The sequence below is a fragment of the Miscanthus floridulus genome, chromosome 18 (genome assembly GCF_019320115.1).
Source record: "Miscanthus floridulus cultivar M001 chromosome 18, ASM1932011v1, whole genome shotgun sequence".
NCBI lineage: Eukaryota > Viridiplantae > Streptophyta > Magnoliopsida > Poales > Poaceae > Miscanthus > Miscanthus floridulus.
The window spans coordinates 34,498,686-34,515,904 of NC_089597.1; the positions used below are offsets into that span (position 1 = coordinate 34,498,686).

The window sequence follows — 17,219 nt, forward strand, 5'->3', positions numbered from 1 at the left end:
TCTGCTTCAGATACCGTAATGATAGGAGATGTAGGGCACAAAACACTCAGATTACGTACCTTACATGCGAGATTAGATGCTGTGATGACCTTTCACACAAAAGACTTATAGATGCTAGAATAATAAGAAGCGCATGACTCAGCTTGTAGGGTCCATATTACCACTGTTTGGTTTGGTAAAGATACCTTGAAGGGTTCCTTTTCTGTTGAAGTATGAATGTATTGCCTTCCTTTAATAACCGTTGTAGCATCAACCAAGCTGTTACGTCGTTCCTCCGATCCGGTCACGAATATAAAGATATATATGCTGTATATTTTTTTAATACAATACTGATAGAGATGCTCACATATATACATGTATACACTCATCCTATAAACACACACACACACATTCTATCCAATCCATGAGCACCTACTTGATAAAGTCAGCACAGTCACACCACGCCATTGATGAGGATCGTATCAACTACCAATGAAAGAGTAGTGTTAATTCATATAATAAATCTAAAAAAAAAGTGAGCACTTGTCAACCGGAAGACTTAATCTAGTGGACATATTTCACCACAAAAAACCTAATTAGGTACACTCAGTCCGTACGAATATAAGGATATTAACACGGTATCCAATATGTTAAATGAAAAGTTTTTAATATTTTGAGCATTTTTCATCAGATTAGATCACATAACCATTCAAGGTAGATATGCACATATATCATTTATGGAAAAAAAATTTGTACACCTATGGCAGTTTGAATTTTCCTTTTATGCGCGGTGTCTAAAACGAAGATGGGGATCCTGGCACCTTCAACATCGATTTCCTCTGCAGCCAAGCGTTCGTACGATTCGTACTTCCAGAGCACCCTATTGGAAGCAAATGTCGAGGCGCTTGATGTGCTGTTCTAGCATCGAGGGCGATGGCTGGTGGAAGTAGCGCGGTCTGGTACTTTAGCTAAATCGTAGTCTAGGTTGATCCCAATGGATCCCAAGGTTGTCATAGTCAAAATATAGTCCCTTTGAGGTAACCGTCGGGCCGGGAACGGTCCCTATTGTATTTCAAACTTTTACCTTCTTAGTACAATGATACACAATGCTATTGCATATTCGAGAAAAAAAATACTACGGTACTGCCGAAAGTGAATCCCTTTCCATACCGCCTTTCTCCGCTCCCTTTGGCCTTTGCTGCACTCTAGTGCTGTCAGTCAGTCTGTCACTCAATACTTCCACGCCCTCTCTTTATAAGCAGCACGTCCAACGCTCTTGGATCAGGCAGCTCGATCTAGCAGAGCTTCTTAATACTAATTGCTCTGTTCTCTACACTAGACAGTAGACACATCATATCCAGCTCTGAATGGAAGCAACCCCCGTCGGTGGCAGCAAGAACAACGACGACGACGGAGGCGAGAAACGACGGCGCGGGTGCCAGCACCGTGGCGACGTCCTTTGGCGTATCCTGCGCGCCTGGTTCTGCTGCGACTGTTCTGCAGCGAGAGAGTGAGCATCGGCAACCACCATATATCGCAGCTGCATCAATGGTGTAATGCAAGAACTTTCGTCAGAAATGAACCATCTGACAGTATGGTAATTTTATTTGTACTCAGAGAAGCACTAGTACGGTTTTGAATAATGCCTGTGTCCAGCTACATATATTGTATAAGTGTGTTTGTGTTTAGGATCTCCTGATATGCAAAAGCTACCCTTGGGTTGTTCTGACAACAACTCAATGTCGAAGGTATATCTTTGTGGCTTGTAATCTTTGTATCGTATCGATTCCTGATTCTGCTGATATGCATAATCGTCTTGATGGGATCTATATAAAATAAAATAAATATGATTAGTATGTGCTCTCTGAATATGTGAGGTGTCTTCTGTTCATTCTTCTGCCTCACCAGTAAACAGAGCCCAGAGTGGGGCACAATGCTAGTTGATTGTTCACATCATTCCGGAGGGTCTATTCTAATCGAAAGAATCAGACACTTTCGGTATCAATCAGCACTTTTTCTGAGATTTGTATCAGTCATGAGGATCTTGGTCATTTCCTGTTTCTTTCTGGGAGAACCAGGTCAGCTAAACAACTGAGAATTATTGGCAAAAAACAACAATGGCAACAACTACTGAGGATTACTTGAGCCTTGCTACCTCGAAAAACTTTACTACATGAAACCTAACTAGCGCGGAGCGAGGTGAAATGAATCTCTGGCCCTGCTTTTCTTTTAAAGGGAGGCCATGCTTAAACCTCAACTGAAAAGTCCATTATGGTCCAAGACGTACTCACGTAGGGCACGTAGCCACGTAGGGTTGGTTACTGAGATTCAGATCAAAGCAACAAACAACACCAAAAAGTTTCATTTGCTAATTGCTAGGAGAAACCTCACTTATGCATCCTTCTACATGGTGATTGCGGTACTCGTCAAGTCATGAGGCATATGGATTTCATTTAAAATGATCTCGTTTTATTTACCAGAGATTTGCTAACAATATCATCAGCGAAAGAAGAACTGATATATGAGTTTGCCATGACTGATTCCTCGTATATATTAATCAAATTTTGAAAAGAAGGAATATATGGTCAAATGATATCTTATAGTATTTATTAGATTCTATGTTTCTGTTTGTTGTGTGTGTTGGTGCATGGACAAATATTAGCCGATTAACTGAGACAATCTCCTTAGGATGTCGGTCTCTATAAATAATTAACAGAGGTGAGTATTTATTTACTTGAGACCTGCCTAACCATATATAGATGTGACTCTTAAAAATACCTGACTCTGTTAATCAGGGAGGAGCGTCTCTTAATTTTTTTAGCAGTAGCATCAACTCTCCATGCTACATTCGGAGGCCCCGATACATTAATATACCACTACGAAAAGATTCCATGAGTCCATTACATGTAAGGAGCATGGTGTAGGTTCTTGCATTGCGTCAAGAATCTTCCGATAAACAAGCAGCTTGTGATGTTGTGTGGAGATTGATGGTATATTTGTGATATCTGTGTGGATTGTCTTACGTGGATGCCCGATTCTTGTACGCAGTATATCGGCTTGCATTGATGGCATCTGACCCATATCATAAGAACTGCGTATGATTACACTAGTGTGGGATCTTTTCATGTTGCTTTTAGGTGACCTGAAATCTGATGAATATCTGTATCACCCTTGGTTCAACCTTTTGCCTGATCTGGAGCGAGTGGGACGCTTTGCTGATTGTTTAGATGAACTCTGTATCTTTCTGGAGGATTTATTCTGATCTAAAGCATTACGCACTTTCGGTATCGATCAACCTTTCCTGCAGCGAGCGATTTGTCTCAGTTATCCATTTACTATTATTATAATTAAGAATTGTTTTACTATGGTTGGGGAGGCGTCAGGAAGTCTTGACTGTGTCTATGATTGGTGGGCCCATAAGAGGGAAGGCGTTGAGAGGCGTCAACAACGTCCGGAGACATTAGATGTGTCTATGGTCGGTGGGCCCATATGGCCGTAACGCCTCCCAATGCCTCCAAAGTTTAGAGGATTAGGACTTCAAATAAAAGAGTGGCAATTGCTTTTTCGTGGTTATTTTTTTTAATTAAGGGTCAAACGGTAAATCCATAAATGGTTTTGAGTAGCATAGTTGAGATTTACATAGTTAGATGAAGATGAATATTTTCGTCCCGTTAGGGTTCATTCGCCGTCTCTATTCTCCGTCTGTGTGCCGCCGCCGTCCCCCGTAGTTGTCATCACCGTCTCGGCGGTGTTCAAGGTCGGGTCGGAGGATGCGGCGTCAGGAGGGGGTGGGGAAAGAGGTAGAGGAGGGAGGCGGAGCGCGCGGCCATCTTCCGCCGGGACGCTGCGTGGGGGCAGGGTCGGGGCGACGCCGGCAGCCCCTGGGCCGGCAGCCCCTGGGCCGGCAGCCCTTTCGGGCTCCCCGGTGGCATCACGCCGACGCCGATGACCTCGACGTCCACGCCGCGTCAGTTCTTCCGCCGCCCATTCCCGCCGCCGTCCCCGGCCAAGCACATCAAGGAGTCCCTCGCTCTCCGGCTCGGCCGTCGCTCGCCGGCCTCCGCGTCGTAGGTGCCCAGGCCGCCCGTCGAGGCCCCGATCCTTTTCGCACAGGGCAAGAGCCTTGGCCGCTCGTGACGGGATGCATCACCGGTAGCGTGCTCGGCATCACCGTCGCCGACTAGGTCGCTTCCGTCGTCACCATGGACGGCGCCTCCATGCACGTCACCTTCGACCCGTAGCAGACCGAGCGCGCTCTGGTGGAGAAGCGCTGCCTCTACCGCTATGACTTCTCCCGCAGCGACGTCATCGTGCTCAGGTGAGTTAAGTCACCGCCGCCCGCCCGCCTCCAGGTCCGTGGACGTTTCTTGGATTGGTTGGTTGTTGATGTCACTGTTGTTGCTCGTCGCAGGTCGCCGAGGGACCATCGTGAGCTGATGGTGAAGAGGCTGATTGCGCTGCCTGGGGATTGGATCCAGATCCCGGAGAAGCAGGAGATCCGGCAGATCCCGGAGGGCCATTGCTGAGTTGAAGGGGACAATGCCGCCCTCAGCTTTGACTCGAGATCCTATGGCCCTGTAAGTTATTCATCTTGTTACTAGACACAACTACGTTATTGGCCTAGGATAAATTGCTTGTTAATTGCAAAAAGGAAGGCCTGACTGTGTAGCTGTGTTACAGGATAAAAGCCAGTTGCTTGCTTGGTTACCAAAGTGATAGTTTATTCGTAGGGATCTTTTTAATCTTGATGAAAGCATCTTCATCTTGAATTGGCATCTTGATCACTGGAGGAATTTAACTGTATGCTTTGCAAATCCGAGCCATTGACACAATGCTATTTCATTATTCATATTTGTATCCCCATTAAAAAATTCAAAGTATCAATTTCATCCCTTGTTTGTTTGGTGGATAAAACTAGCTTGAAGCCTTCAATATCTCCACTCCTGTTCATTTTCTCTGATGATAGTTTCCTCATGGTTTATTATGATATGATATCTTGCGATTTGTTTTTTAATTTTAACATTTTTTAAAAACTAATTTTAAATCTAACACGGCCGGTTTTTTTAAAACTAACACTTTTGGCCACGCCTATTGCCCTGGCGCGGTCAAATGCCTGTGTCGCGCCATGCATGGTGGCACAGCACATGGCTGACGTGGCGGTAACTGGGTCCGCTGACCGCTGACGGGGCAGGTCCTACCACGCCACCGATCTTGGCGCGGCAGTGCCGCGCCACGGAGCATGGCGCGGCTGCGCCAAATAAAACCCCGCTGCCAGTCATGCCTGCCCGAGCAGCAAGCAAGCCTGGCCGCCGTGCCCACCGTCATCCCGGAACGCGTCGCGCCGATAGTGAGAGTTATTCTAAGTATTGCTTAACGTAAAGTCAATAATGAATTTGTTTCTATATTTTGTTAATTTTTTTCACGACCGAATAGAGAATTTGAAAAGCCAATGATATTTTTGGCCCCATATTGTAGGATCGGTGGCGACGCGACCATGGACCCTGGCTTCCTCGACCCCTCGCGCAAGGCACCGGCCATCGGCGTCGAGATACCCTGGGACTGTCGGTTTCCAAACTAGTTGCTACTTAATCTCGCAAGCAGTGATGACGCGACGCATTGAAATGGATATGAAGTCAATAACATAAGTTGACAAGCTGCCACATAACATTTTAATTGGTTTGACATAAGTTCAACATAATATAACCAACTAAGCCTGCAAGTTTCGGACGCCAATAATAGTTCGACCTAACAAACTAAGATCCAGGAGTGTAAGGATCCCTCGGACGCCTTTGTCTCTTCGGATTTGTTGGCAAACACATTGGGAGTGTAGCTAACGTCAGTGTGGTCGCATTGTCGGTGCGTACGGCTCGTACCCTGCAAGTATGTGATATGCACGATTACTTAGAATTCTTTATGATCATTAGTTCATGTAGCCTACAAGAAGACGGAGCATTAGTGATAAAATAATGTGGCAAAATTTTTCTTTGCCACTAATGCCTATACTATTTGTGACAAAACTAGTTTTCATCACTATTATGTTGTTTATTAGTCACAAAATATTAATTCGCCACATAAAGCATCTTTAGTGGCAAATGGAGTGGCAAAACACTGTTTTGCCACTATTTAACCATATATCTGTGGCAAAAAAATGTTTACCTCACAGATATGACATTTACTAGTGGCAAAAAAAATATCGCCATAAGACACACAATTAGTGAGAAGATATTGTGGCGAAATTTAAATTTGCCACTACTTCCCATACCATTTGTGAAAAAAACTAGTTTTCATCACTCTTATGTTGGTTATTAGTGACAAAATATTAATTCACCACAAAAAGCATCTTTAGTGGCAAATCGAGTGGCCAAACATTGTTTTGCCACTATTTAGCAAGATATATGTGACAAAAAAATTTACCCCACTAATAAGACATTTATTAGTGTAAAAAAAATAGCGCCATAGGACACATAATTAGTAAGCAAATTTTGTGGTGAAATTTAAATTTGCCACTACTTGCCATACAATTTGTGAAAAAACTAGTTTGATCACACTTATATGGGTTATTTTTTTGAAATAAAACTTATATCGGTTATTAGTGCAAAATATTATTTTATCATAGGAAGCATCTTTAGTCGCCCAGCAACCCAGCATCAGCAAGCATCTCGGTCGGTCTTGCGAGTCGCTAAGGTCTTGTTTGTTTCCGTGTCGGTGTCACAATCGGTTGAGCAAGAAAATCAGAATAATCCCGCCGAACACACCGTAACGAATGCGTGTTTGGTAGTCGCCCACGTCGTGTAACGCGAGAAAATGAATTATGGTCTACGATTCCCAAAATACGGTCCAAGCCGTGTTCGCTCAATCGTGACAACAACACAGTTCTAAACACGGCCTAAGTTGTGCCTCTGCTCAAATCTAACCAAAAGACAACGAATGTATGCACTAGCAAGGCTGTTTTCGGTTTTCCATCGCTGCTCCGTCATTGCATGCCTGCTGACTGTGCTCGCCTCACTGGGTTAGACCTCCGCTGTCACCACCGATTCATAGCCTCTCCGCCTCGCAGATCACAGCACTGATGGTTCGTGTCGGATAGGGCAGCGTTGGTTCGTCAGCTTGCATCGACGGCATCACAGGGAGCCCGGGATGGACTGATAGGCAGACCACATTGGAGCATATGGGTTACGGGCTACAGGTACACGACTACATGCTTGGCCCACATGCCTAAATAACGATTGTTAAGGACCCAATAAAATACACGAGTGAGTTACTTATTATTCATAAAAAAATATATCAGCTAAAACAAAGCTAATATGGTCCGAATGTTGGTATTTGGCTTGATCTTTATGAATAGACAATTATGGTATTCTATATTATTTTTTATAAATGTTTACTATATGATATGATTTAAATAATCATTTATTTATGACTTTATATATTAACCAAGTACATTTCTACTTGTGAATTCGAATTAGAACTATTCATTTGTATTCATATTTAAGAAAATTCGAATTTGTATTAGTATATCGGACAAAAATATCTATATTGCCTTGTCAGGGAGTACCTGTCAGCAAGGGTGTTGGCGTGTTGCCATGTTGGACACGAGCGTCTCAGGCTCTGCACCAATGCCGGAGGCAAGAAGTAATGGATCGGCGGCCGTGTAGGTATAAGCGGTGTCCACGAAGGATTGAGTTCAGATTTTTGTTGGCTGCCATGATCTCGGTGCAAAAATGTAAGAGAATCTTGCTCTATTTTCTTTCTGTTTTTATGGCGAACATATATTAATGTCGATGAATATACATAGCAGGCAGCCTCATTATTTGTTAAGGACCCGATTTTGTATTTAACAAAGATTTAAAGCACCATAATTTGCTTTATTAGTTATCGAATATGAGTGAGTTCATTATATAAAAAATATTAGGCAATGATATTTGGAAAACGAACTAATTAAATTATACACTCTCCATTCTAAATTGTGAGAAGTTCAAATTAAGTTGAAATTGACACGGAGCAATTTTGAAGCTGTGCCAACTACCTAAGAGCATCTCTAGTGGCTAGCGGGGGAAATAGATGTCCATTTTTCTGTTTTATCCAAATTCGTATCTGATAAACTTGAATGTAATTATCCGTATTTGCGTCAAAATGATATCGAACAATGTGCTTTTCGTTGTTTTCTTTATTCGATTCTAAATCCGTATCCGAGAAAGCCATGGAATATATGACCGATAGTCATATCCGCAAAGAATGCACATATGGTGTTATTTTCATGTGACTAATTATTATTTTAATATTGCTAGTGTTGTATCATTAAAACTATTTAAAGTTCTCTATGACAATTGATTAACGACTAATGATTTAAATGTAATATCTATATACAAATAATATTTTTTTAATAGCCAATATTATGCTAATGTTGCTACTGTTGTATCATTAAAACTTATGAACACTTTATATTAGTACACGCTTGCCAGCAGTCAAGGTCGATGCAGTTCTTAGCCAGGAGTAATAGATTTAGAAGGACAAATTAGTTCTATAGCTCTTGGGTGGGGGGAGCACCTCCGGTGGGCTACCCCAGTCTACCCTTGCCTGTTAGGAGAACCCTCAGGCGACCTCAGCGCAGACTACTGACCGAGCCGTGTCTACGACAAAGGCCCCCGGCTAAAGTTACTCTAATCCTATGTAGATGTAGGTTTGTCAACATTCGGTGAGGGAACCCTCGCCTGAGACGGGACCGTCGTGGAGATAGGCCGGTGCCGTCTGACAGGAGACGGAAAGCAGTGGCGCCGTCACGGGAGTAGTTGAGGCGGGCATGAGAAATGTCCATCATGCCCCTGTGCACTGGTAAGGAAACGCCCGCGATAGCAAGGGCAAGATGTAAATTCACCATGACTACAGGTATGCCCTATAAATACCCGTGAGTGGCAATGTACCAAGACACGAATTAATGTCTATTTATTCTAAAATTTATTGCAACACTATCATGTTCTGTTACCTTTGACCCTCGCATCCTTATTCATGTGGGAAACCATTGGCCTTCTCCGTGCTAGCCTCTAGCGAGAGTACAAGGCCAGGCGAAGCCCCACAATAGCATTAAAAGAACCCTGTCTTAGAAAAATAGCACCGAATGATATATAACCAATTTTCAAGGGATGCATCTTATTTGAAGAGGTCAAAAGCCGATTTTTTCATTATCTAAAAATATAGCAAAAATATTTTTCCAATAAACACATATTAAAATGATATTTGCTATTAAAATTTATAATTTCTACTAGTAGAAATAATACTGCCATTCTTTAATTTTTCTTTCCCACCGAGCACACCCTTTTCGTATTGGTGAAAATTGATCCCTCCAATAGTTGCGGACCACAAGGTGTTTACTACTACTAGTATTTCCTATTTTTATTATTGCCAAAAGTTACCTTCCGTCATCAAGCCATCGTCAATATTATTAGCTGCCCCTGATTGCGCCTGGGTCAAAGCGGCTGCCAAGGCCATATATCGCCATGGCGCACGCCGAGATGCCTGCGGTACGCTAGCTGACCCATGGTTCCACGCCATCGATGCGGCACATCTTTCACCATGTCGATCCATCATCGCGACTCCGATCCGCCGCCGCCGCCGCCATCGCCACCGTGTCCATCTCGGCACCGCTATCTTTCAACCCAATCCGTCAAGGTGCGATGCCTCCAACTGTATACTGATATCCTGATTTTCGATCTGTGAATATGCGTCAAATCCATGCCATGCCTCTGCGAGACACCAACCTAAGAACACTGCTGGGCATCATGTCTCCTGCTCACTCCTTCATATTTCTTAAATTATTTTTTTATCAGATTGTTTCTTTTGATAAAATCTCCATTAATTCCATTGCTATTTCGCAGGGAACATGGCTCCATGGCTGCCTCGACGAATTGCTGAAATGGACAGAGAATTTGATGAGCTTACCTCTGCTTTATCCAATGACCCAAGGGACCAGTTGACCTCTGGTACGGTATAGATTTGTTTTATACATTCAGTACCACTAAATATTTTCTCTGCATAAAAAAAATCTGATGTAGTATAGCATGTAGCACCAAAGGAAATTAGGAAAGCTAGAATTTTCTGCAGCCTCATGTTTGCAATATAATGTTACCATTGTGACGGCATCTTTGGGTTTCACATCTAGTTCAACTTGTACCCTACATTCTGAAGTAGGATTAGGTGAAAGTGGTGTGTTTTTCTATGACAAAAAGTCTAGTAATACAATTCTGTACTACTCTTTCATGGTTATTATTTCCGCAACATAGTTTCTGATGTCTTGTTCATTTAAATTGACTTGAAAATTCTGAGCATTATGATGTGTTTGTCATATTGAAAATGGTATATCTCTAATCGTGAACAATATTATTTTATATAACATATCTGCAAATTTCATAGATTCCATAAGTTGTCTCTAAATTTAATTTATTAGATAATATTCATGCTGACAACGAAGTGGCTGAGGAAAGGGCCAGATTGCAGGCGCAAATTAATGCTTCTGAACACGTGAAGCTGCAGCTCGACCACATGCATAAGTTGTTAAGCAACGTGCTGAGGCTACTGAGCAATGAGCACAAGCTTTGGAAGGCCAAGTTTCCACAGTGGTCAAAACAAATGCACATTTGAAAGAAGAGCGGCAATCCCTATGTGATGATCTTAGTTCTTTGCGTTGAAGCACAGAGTGGAGAAGTTGTAGTAGTACCATCAAAGTTATTTTGAGGGTTCTTAGCGTTCTCAATTTTGTGTACTGAGTGGTTACCAATTTGAACTGTTGAAGTAAATATTATTGGTGTAGATTTGAAACTGTGAGAATTATATTGCTATAATGTACACCTGTTGAGCCATTTGGCAACTATAAACAGTTTTTGTGTTGATAAGTTACCACTTTTTCCCATACATATTGTGGCGAACCATTAGGCATGACTATAACTGAAACAATGAGAGCAAGCATCGACATAACAAACTCATGTGATGGCGAAACTTCGATCACTACTATGTCTTATCAATTCTCACAAAAAAACATATTGTGAGGAAAAGTTTTGCCTCTGTAATATATATGTCAGGATGAGTTACATCACAAATAAAATGTATTTGTGTTGATAAGGTGCCACTTTTTCCAAAATAAACTGTGGCAATCAACTTGACACAGTTGTAACTAAAATAGTGAGAACAAATATCGACACAATAAACTTATATAATGGCGAAACTTTGGTCACTGATATGTAGTTTCTAGTGACCATATAATTCATCACTTTTATAGTGTTAACTGTGATGACCAAATTGCCATAAATACTCTATAGTCGTGACGGCTCTTCTCACCACGAAAAACACTATAAGTGTCAAACTTTTTGCCACTAATACATATGTTTTTGTGACAACGAATGGGGCCACAAATGGCCAATTTACTAGTGGCACAACAATTCATCACTAATGAGTACAACCATTTGTGGGGAACAAAAAATCATCACTAGAGTATTTGTGAGGCGAGTATTTGTGGCGACTAGTGACGATTTTAAAAGTCGCCACAAAGGTTAGTTTGTGGCGAAAAATAAGCTTTTGTGATGAAAATTTTTGCCACAAAAACCCTTTGCCCTTGTGGTGGTATTTAAAGAAACTACCTTTGTTAGTACCTATGAGGCTCCTTGGGTACCAAGCGGGGCATCACCTAGCTGAGACATGTTGATCTCATCCTGTGGCCAATCTTCCCACTGGTCGTCGTCGTCACCATCGTCCTCCTCGTCTTCGGTTGTAGGGTCCTTGCCAGCGCTATGATGTGGTGGTGTACGCACTGCAGAAGTGGCACCTATCATCTACTGAGAAGAGCCGGCTGGTGTCCTCAAAGAGGCTGAAGACGTGCCACCCGACCACACCGGGAGTGACGGTTCCTCATAAGGAGTGTCCATGCAGCTCAGCTTCTATGCTAGCTTCCTACAGCTCTTCTTCACCTTCTGCATAAATAGACGTTAAAATTAGTGTATTTCCCAAACGCATATACACTGAACAAATATTTTCAGAACAGACAAGTTTATGTTTACCTCCACAAAAGCCGCGAGAACGCCTGGCCCCAGCCCTCTAGACTCATGAAGTCGGTACACTGCTTCGTTGGATAGCCTCGATAATTGTGTTGCCTGGGTACAAAAATGTGGTTGAACAGTTTTAGTATACATACTTAATACCAAATGGATAACAAATTGTACCATTCAAGTATCTTACCATGTATCTTTGTAGCGGGGCTCTCTGTAGCTGTGTGTCCTCTCTAGTGGCAACGTCGTACACATCTTCGATCACATCTTCCTCCGAGTCCTCGTCAATCGCTTCCTCAGTGTACAGGGGCTTGATATGTGTCCTCGTAGACCTATGAAGCCAGCGCAGGTACTCGTCAAAGGTGTGCTGGTCATGTGGAGGACCTGCATGGACCAGCTGCCGTTCCCTGGTCTCCCACAAGTGGATGTGCGCGTTGTGTGTCACGCGCCAATCCTTGGTCTTGTACCTCTTCCTGCAGTCATACCTGCAACAAAACGATGTTAGTTGTACCACACACATCTCTGAATTGTTGCTATGTTATTAATCGATAACTCACTCGTGCAATCCTTGGTTGGTGGAGTAAAGCGGTGGTGGGCAACCTATCATTCTTCCAAACTGTCTGTAGACCCTGACGGGCATGTGAATCTCGACCACATGGAAGAAAATAAGAGGGACGTTGCAGCGATACTCGTTTGACTCGTCCCTAGTGACAGAACTAAGATAGTACTGGAGCTCTAGAGCATTCTAAGGACACCAATGTACCTGAACATTTCGTAATTGAGTTAGGCTGTGATATAGTGTAGATCGAACGAGACACAAGTATGATAGTAAAGAGAGCGTAACCTGGTGTTGTGTCAGGACGTCGAGACCGTCCGTGTATTCCCTGTACTTGCGCTTCGCATTCCCTCTAACTAACTCTGATTCCATCCAGATAAACAGAGCCATAGGGTGTGTATCCTATCCGTTCCAGTGCTGCATTGAACACGATAATGAATTAACCATTAATAAACTCATCATATGTAACCATATCGAAGAATATAAAGAACCGAAGTACTTACCGGTAAACCAGTATTAAGGGGCCTCCCAATGGGCCATCGTTCCCAACACTAAACCTGGAGTAGGTACGAGCAACCCCCAAGGTTCGCATACACTGAGATGCGACGGCAGGCAACGCATAGCTATCGATACGTCTATGCTAGGACTGCGCTGCCCCAGCTGTACGCCACTATGTTCTCCCACGACTGACGTAGTATGCCAAGGAAGATCCAGCTGATGGTGTTGCTCGAGGCGTCTGGAAAGAGAAAAGCACCAAGAAAGTGCCAGAGCCAAACTTGAGCGAACCTATCGATCTGAGCCTCCTCAGCCTATGGGTCCAAGTAATCAAAGCGCCCCGTGATCCAGGACGACGAAACACCGGAAGTTTTCCTGAAATTTACCAAACAAAATGAGACCCGATGGCTGCAGGAAAGCAATGCAAGTATTAAATAAGCTTTAATTTCTCACTTGTTTTTCTTGGAAGCCTCGTCATCCGGTGGAAGAAAGCCAGTAAACTGAGCCACCAACTCCCTCCAGTGATCGTTGTCAACTATCCCTATCACTAGAAGTCCCCCAACCGAAGGCCAAAAATAGCCTTCATGTCCTGCATGGTCAAGGTCATCTCGCCACAAGGTAGGTGGAACGTGTGGGTCTCAGGCCTCCACCTAATATAAGAATAGAACGACTGTTACTTGCCTCAAATTTGTTATAAGAAAGCTTACGTACAAAGAATGCACTCACACCTGTCTATAGCTTCAGTAAGTAGTGCTGGATCAAGGGGCGGAAGACCGTAGTTGACAACACGGACAAGCTCGAGGAAGCCGGCACGCCGTATGTACGGCGCGTAACGCTCGTGCCACTGGTGTGCCCTGGTGTGCGTGCGGGGCCTCAAAAAAGGCAAGGCCACCTCTGCGTCGTTGTCACTCAAGATATGTGCTCAGTGTTGGTCATCGTACTCCACCTCAAGAATGGGGTACAACGGGTGCTGCGTGGGTGGGGCCATCCTGTTATAAATTGATAAAAAAGCATTAGAGTATTCAAATTAACAAAATTTAAATTAACATTATATAGCATTGCAAAATTTAAACTACTTGTTATGCAATACGAACACAATATGAAAGCACATGTATATATTCAAAGTAACATTAACAGATATATCACGCACTTGTAACATAAACAACTTCACTAGGAATATAAGCATTTGATGAAACTTCATGAAGTCATCAAAATCGACGTATCACGCACTAGTAAGTACCGACGTTTGTAAACTAGTAGGTATACCCAAAATCCCAAACTAAATAACTAACTATAAATTAATTAATAAATACCTAATCAATCCCTAAACCCAAATTCCTAACTATACTAGAACACACAACCTCGAACCTAAAAACTACCTACGTAAATCACAAACAAATTCACTAACATAACTATCCTAAATCAGTAAGTATCCTAAATTTGACAAACTATCATAAATTAATAACAATCATAAAACCCTAACTATCCTAAATTACTAACTATCATAAATCACTAATTATCCTCAATCACTACTTATCCTAAAATAATAATAATCAAAATAAAATGAAATCGAGAGGGAGGTACCTTAGGAGCTGACGGCCTTGACGCGCGGGCATTGCGCGGCGGGACTGGCCAGGCGCGGCCGCTGCGCGGTAGGAGTGGCCGGGCACGGCATGGGCAGGCGGGCGTGGCGTAGGCGGCCACGGGAGCTATGCGGCGACAGGGCAGAGGCGGTTGGCGGCAGCAGGGCAGAGGCGGCTAGCGGCGGGCGGGCGGGCAGGGCAGCGGGCGGGTGGGCGGCCTCGCTGCGAGGTTTTATTTGGCGCAGCCACGCCATGCTCTGCCGCACCACGATCAGTGGCGCGGCAGGCCCTGCCCCATCAGCGGTCAGCAAACTCGGTTACCACCACGTCAGCCCTATGCCGCGCCACCATGCATGGCGCGACACATGCATTTGGCCGCACCAGGAAAATAGGCGCGACCAAAAGTGTTAGTTAAAAAAAACGTCCATGTTAGATTTAAAATTAGTTTCCAAAAAGTGTTAAAATTAAAAAAAATCTATTTTGCAAGCCTTTTATTCTAATTCTAATAGCAAGGAGGGCAAGTATAAAAGAGTAGGCCAGTGTCTCGTTGAGTTTTTTTCAGTTCTGAGTGTTCATATCTTTCTGTCCTTCAAAGAGACAAGCAAATGGCGCCCAGGCTCCAGCAACACTCATTATGAAATACTTGTTTGCACAATGTAGCAGATCGAGTTTCTAGGCATCTGTGATCTTGTTACTAAACATCCAAAACACTTTATACCTGCAGGTTCCTATGGGTCTATTGTGGGGTAGGGTCACACACATAATCTGGCCACCCCAAAGAATTGACCGAGTTGACAGAAAAATGCCGAAGGAAGGATTATGCCACTATGACCTTTTGTTGGGTTGGTTATCCTGCATTCTTTTTGCATTCTAGGGTTAGGATAGCATTACGAAATTGGACTGGTTGAAGCCTCAAGATGGACTCCACTATATGTGGGAGGGCAGTGAAACTAAGGAATGTGATACTGATGATGATTTTATATCTGATTGACAATCAATCTCCCTGTCAGAACCAATTGCAGGATTGTTTGAGAAAAGAACCAATTATAGGAAATGTCTGGTGAGAACCTTTGCTGCTTGCAGTTTTTGGAATCCTTATGTTGTCTTTGAGATGTATGATGCAGCACTGAAATTTTCCATTCCATCAAGAGAAGTATGCCTCGTCCTCTCTACAAATGTTGTGGTTTTCTGAACTCACCTGTGTGCAGAAAAAAGTAACCATGAACATTTTGAAAACGACATTTTGCTAGTTTGAGCTTAATTAGTTCTGTAACAGCTGAGAGAGATGAGGCAGAATATGATGCTTATAAATGTTGGTAAATGTTAATCTGACCAATGGAAACCGTTGGTGCCTGAGTCGTCGTAATGAGATTAGCCAATATCCTTCATGAATTCATTCATATATCTAGGGATTTCTGATTGTTTTTGTCTGAGTCAGCTAGTTGCGAGTGGAATGTGTCGAGTTCATAAACCCGAGGTCTCTCGTGGACCCGCTTCCCAACAGAGGCTCGGCTCAAGCAGACACCACGCAACTCATGGGCCGGCCCAAATACCTAAACGACAGGCAAGAAGGGCGATCCAATCACCGATTGGAAGGCTTGGCCGAGGGGGAACGGCGCCCGGTTCTGACTCCGGCCCACCTATCCGACTGGAGCATCCGCATCGGTCTCCGGCCCATCTTCGAACGGCCTCTCCGACAGGAATACCTGGCCAAAGCACTATTTTCAACTCCGACCTGCGTCTCTGATCGGGGGTGCACCAAACCCCTACTCGCTGCTCTTCTCCGACTGGCGCAATCAGGGCCGACTAGAACCAACCGACCAGGGACGCCCGCTCGGTAAGGACCAGGGAACGAACGGAGAAAGCAAGGCAGGGCGCATAAGTCAAACTGCAATACCAGGGTCTGTACCCTGAGCACCTGCAGAAATAGTACTCTGCAACCTCTCTGGCATGGTAGAGCCTAAAACAGTGTTGTAGACGTTTTCCCCTACAGTATTGTGGATGCCATTAACTCCCATACGGTAAGGCCCCCATGTCTCTGGGCATCAACAGTGTTGTGGGCGCCGACTTTTACCGTACCAAGAGAACATGGTAAAACTCCTCACGTGCCTCTGGGCATCAACAGTATAGCAGGTACCAACATCTACCATACCTGAACGAGACGACATAACCTCCCACGTGCATCTAACATCCAACAGTGTTGTGGGCGCCTACTATCATCCTGTACCCACCGGCGTGGGCAACAAGGATTAGAAGCATACATACTCTCTTCCTCTCACTTGTAAGGCCATCCCCTTCATTTATAAAAGAGGATGCGCTCTCTCCCAACAAAGATTTAAGTCATTCCAGATTCATTAGATCGATCAAGTTCACTAGTATAGAACCACTAGGTTTGAACCACGAGGACACGCTCGAACACTTAGTTCATAGCGGGGCTCCCGTCACTCTCAGCCCTTCCGGCAGGAGTCCGATCGTACCTTTTGTACCCCCCATCCTTCTCCTTCTCGTTTGTAACCCCACTGTAAACTTCGAGCACCTGGGCTCAGGAATAAAGTCACCGACCAACTCAAACTG

General features: G+C 43.8%; 1 pseudogene; it reads left to right on the plus strand.

Annotated features, from left to right (window-relative positions):
* The first annotated feature begins 3,749 nt into the window (after positions 1–3,749).
* LOC136523638 (uncharacterized) lies at positions 3,750–15,476 on the plus strand (annotated as a pseudogene).
* Positions 15,477–17,219: the final 1,743 nt, after the last annotated feature.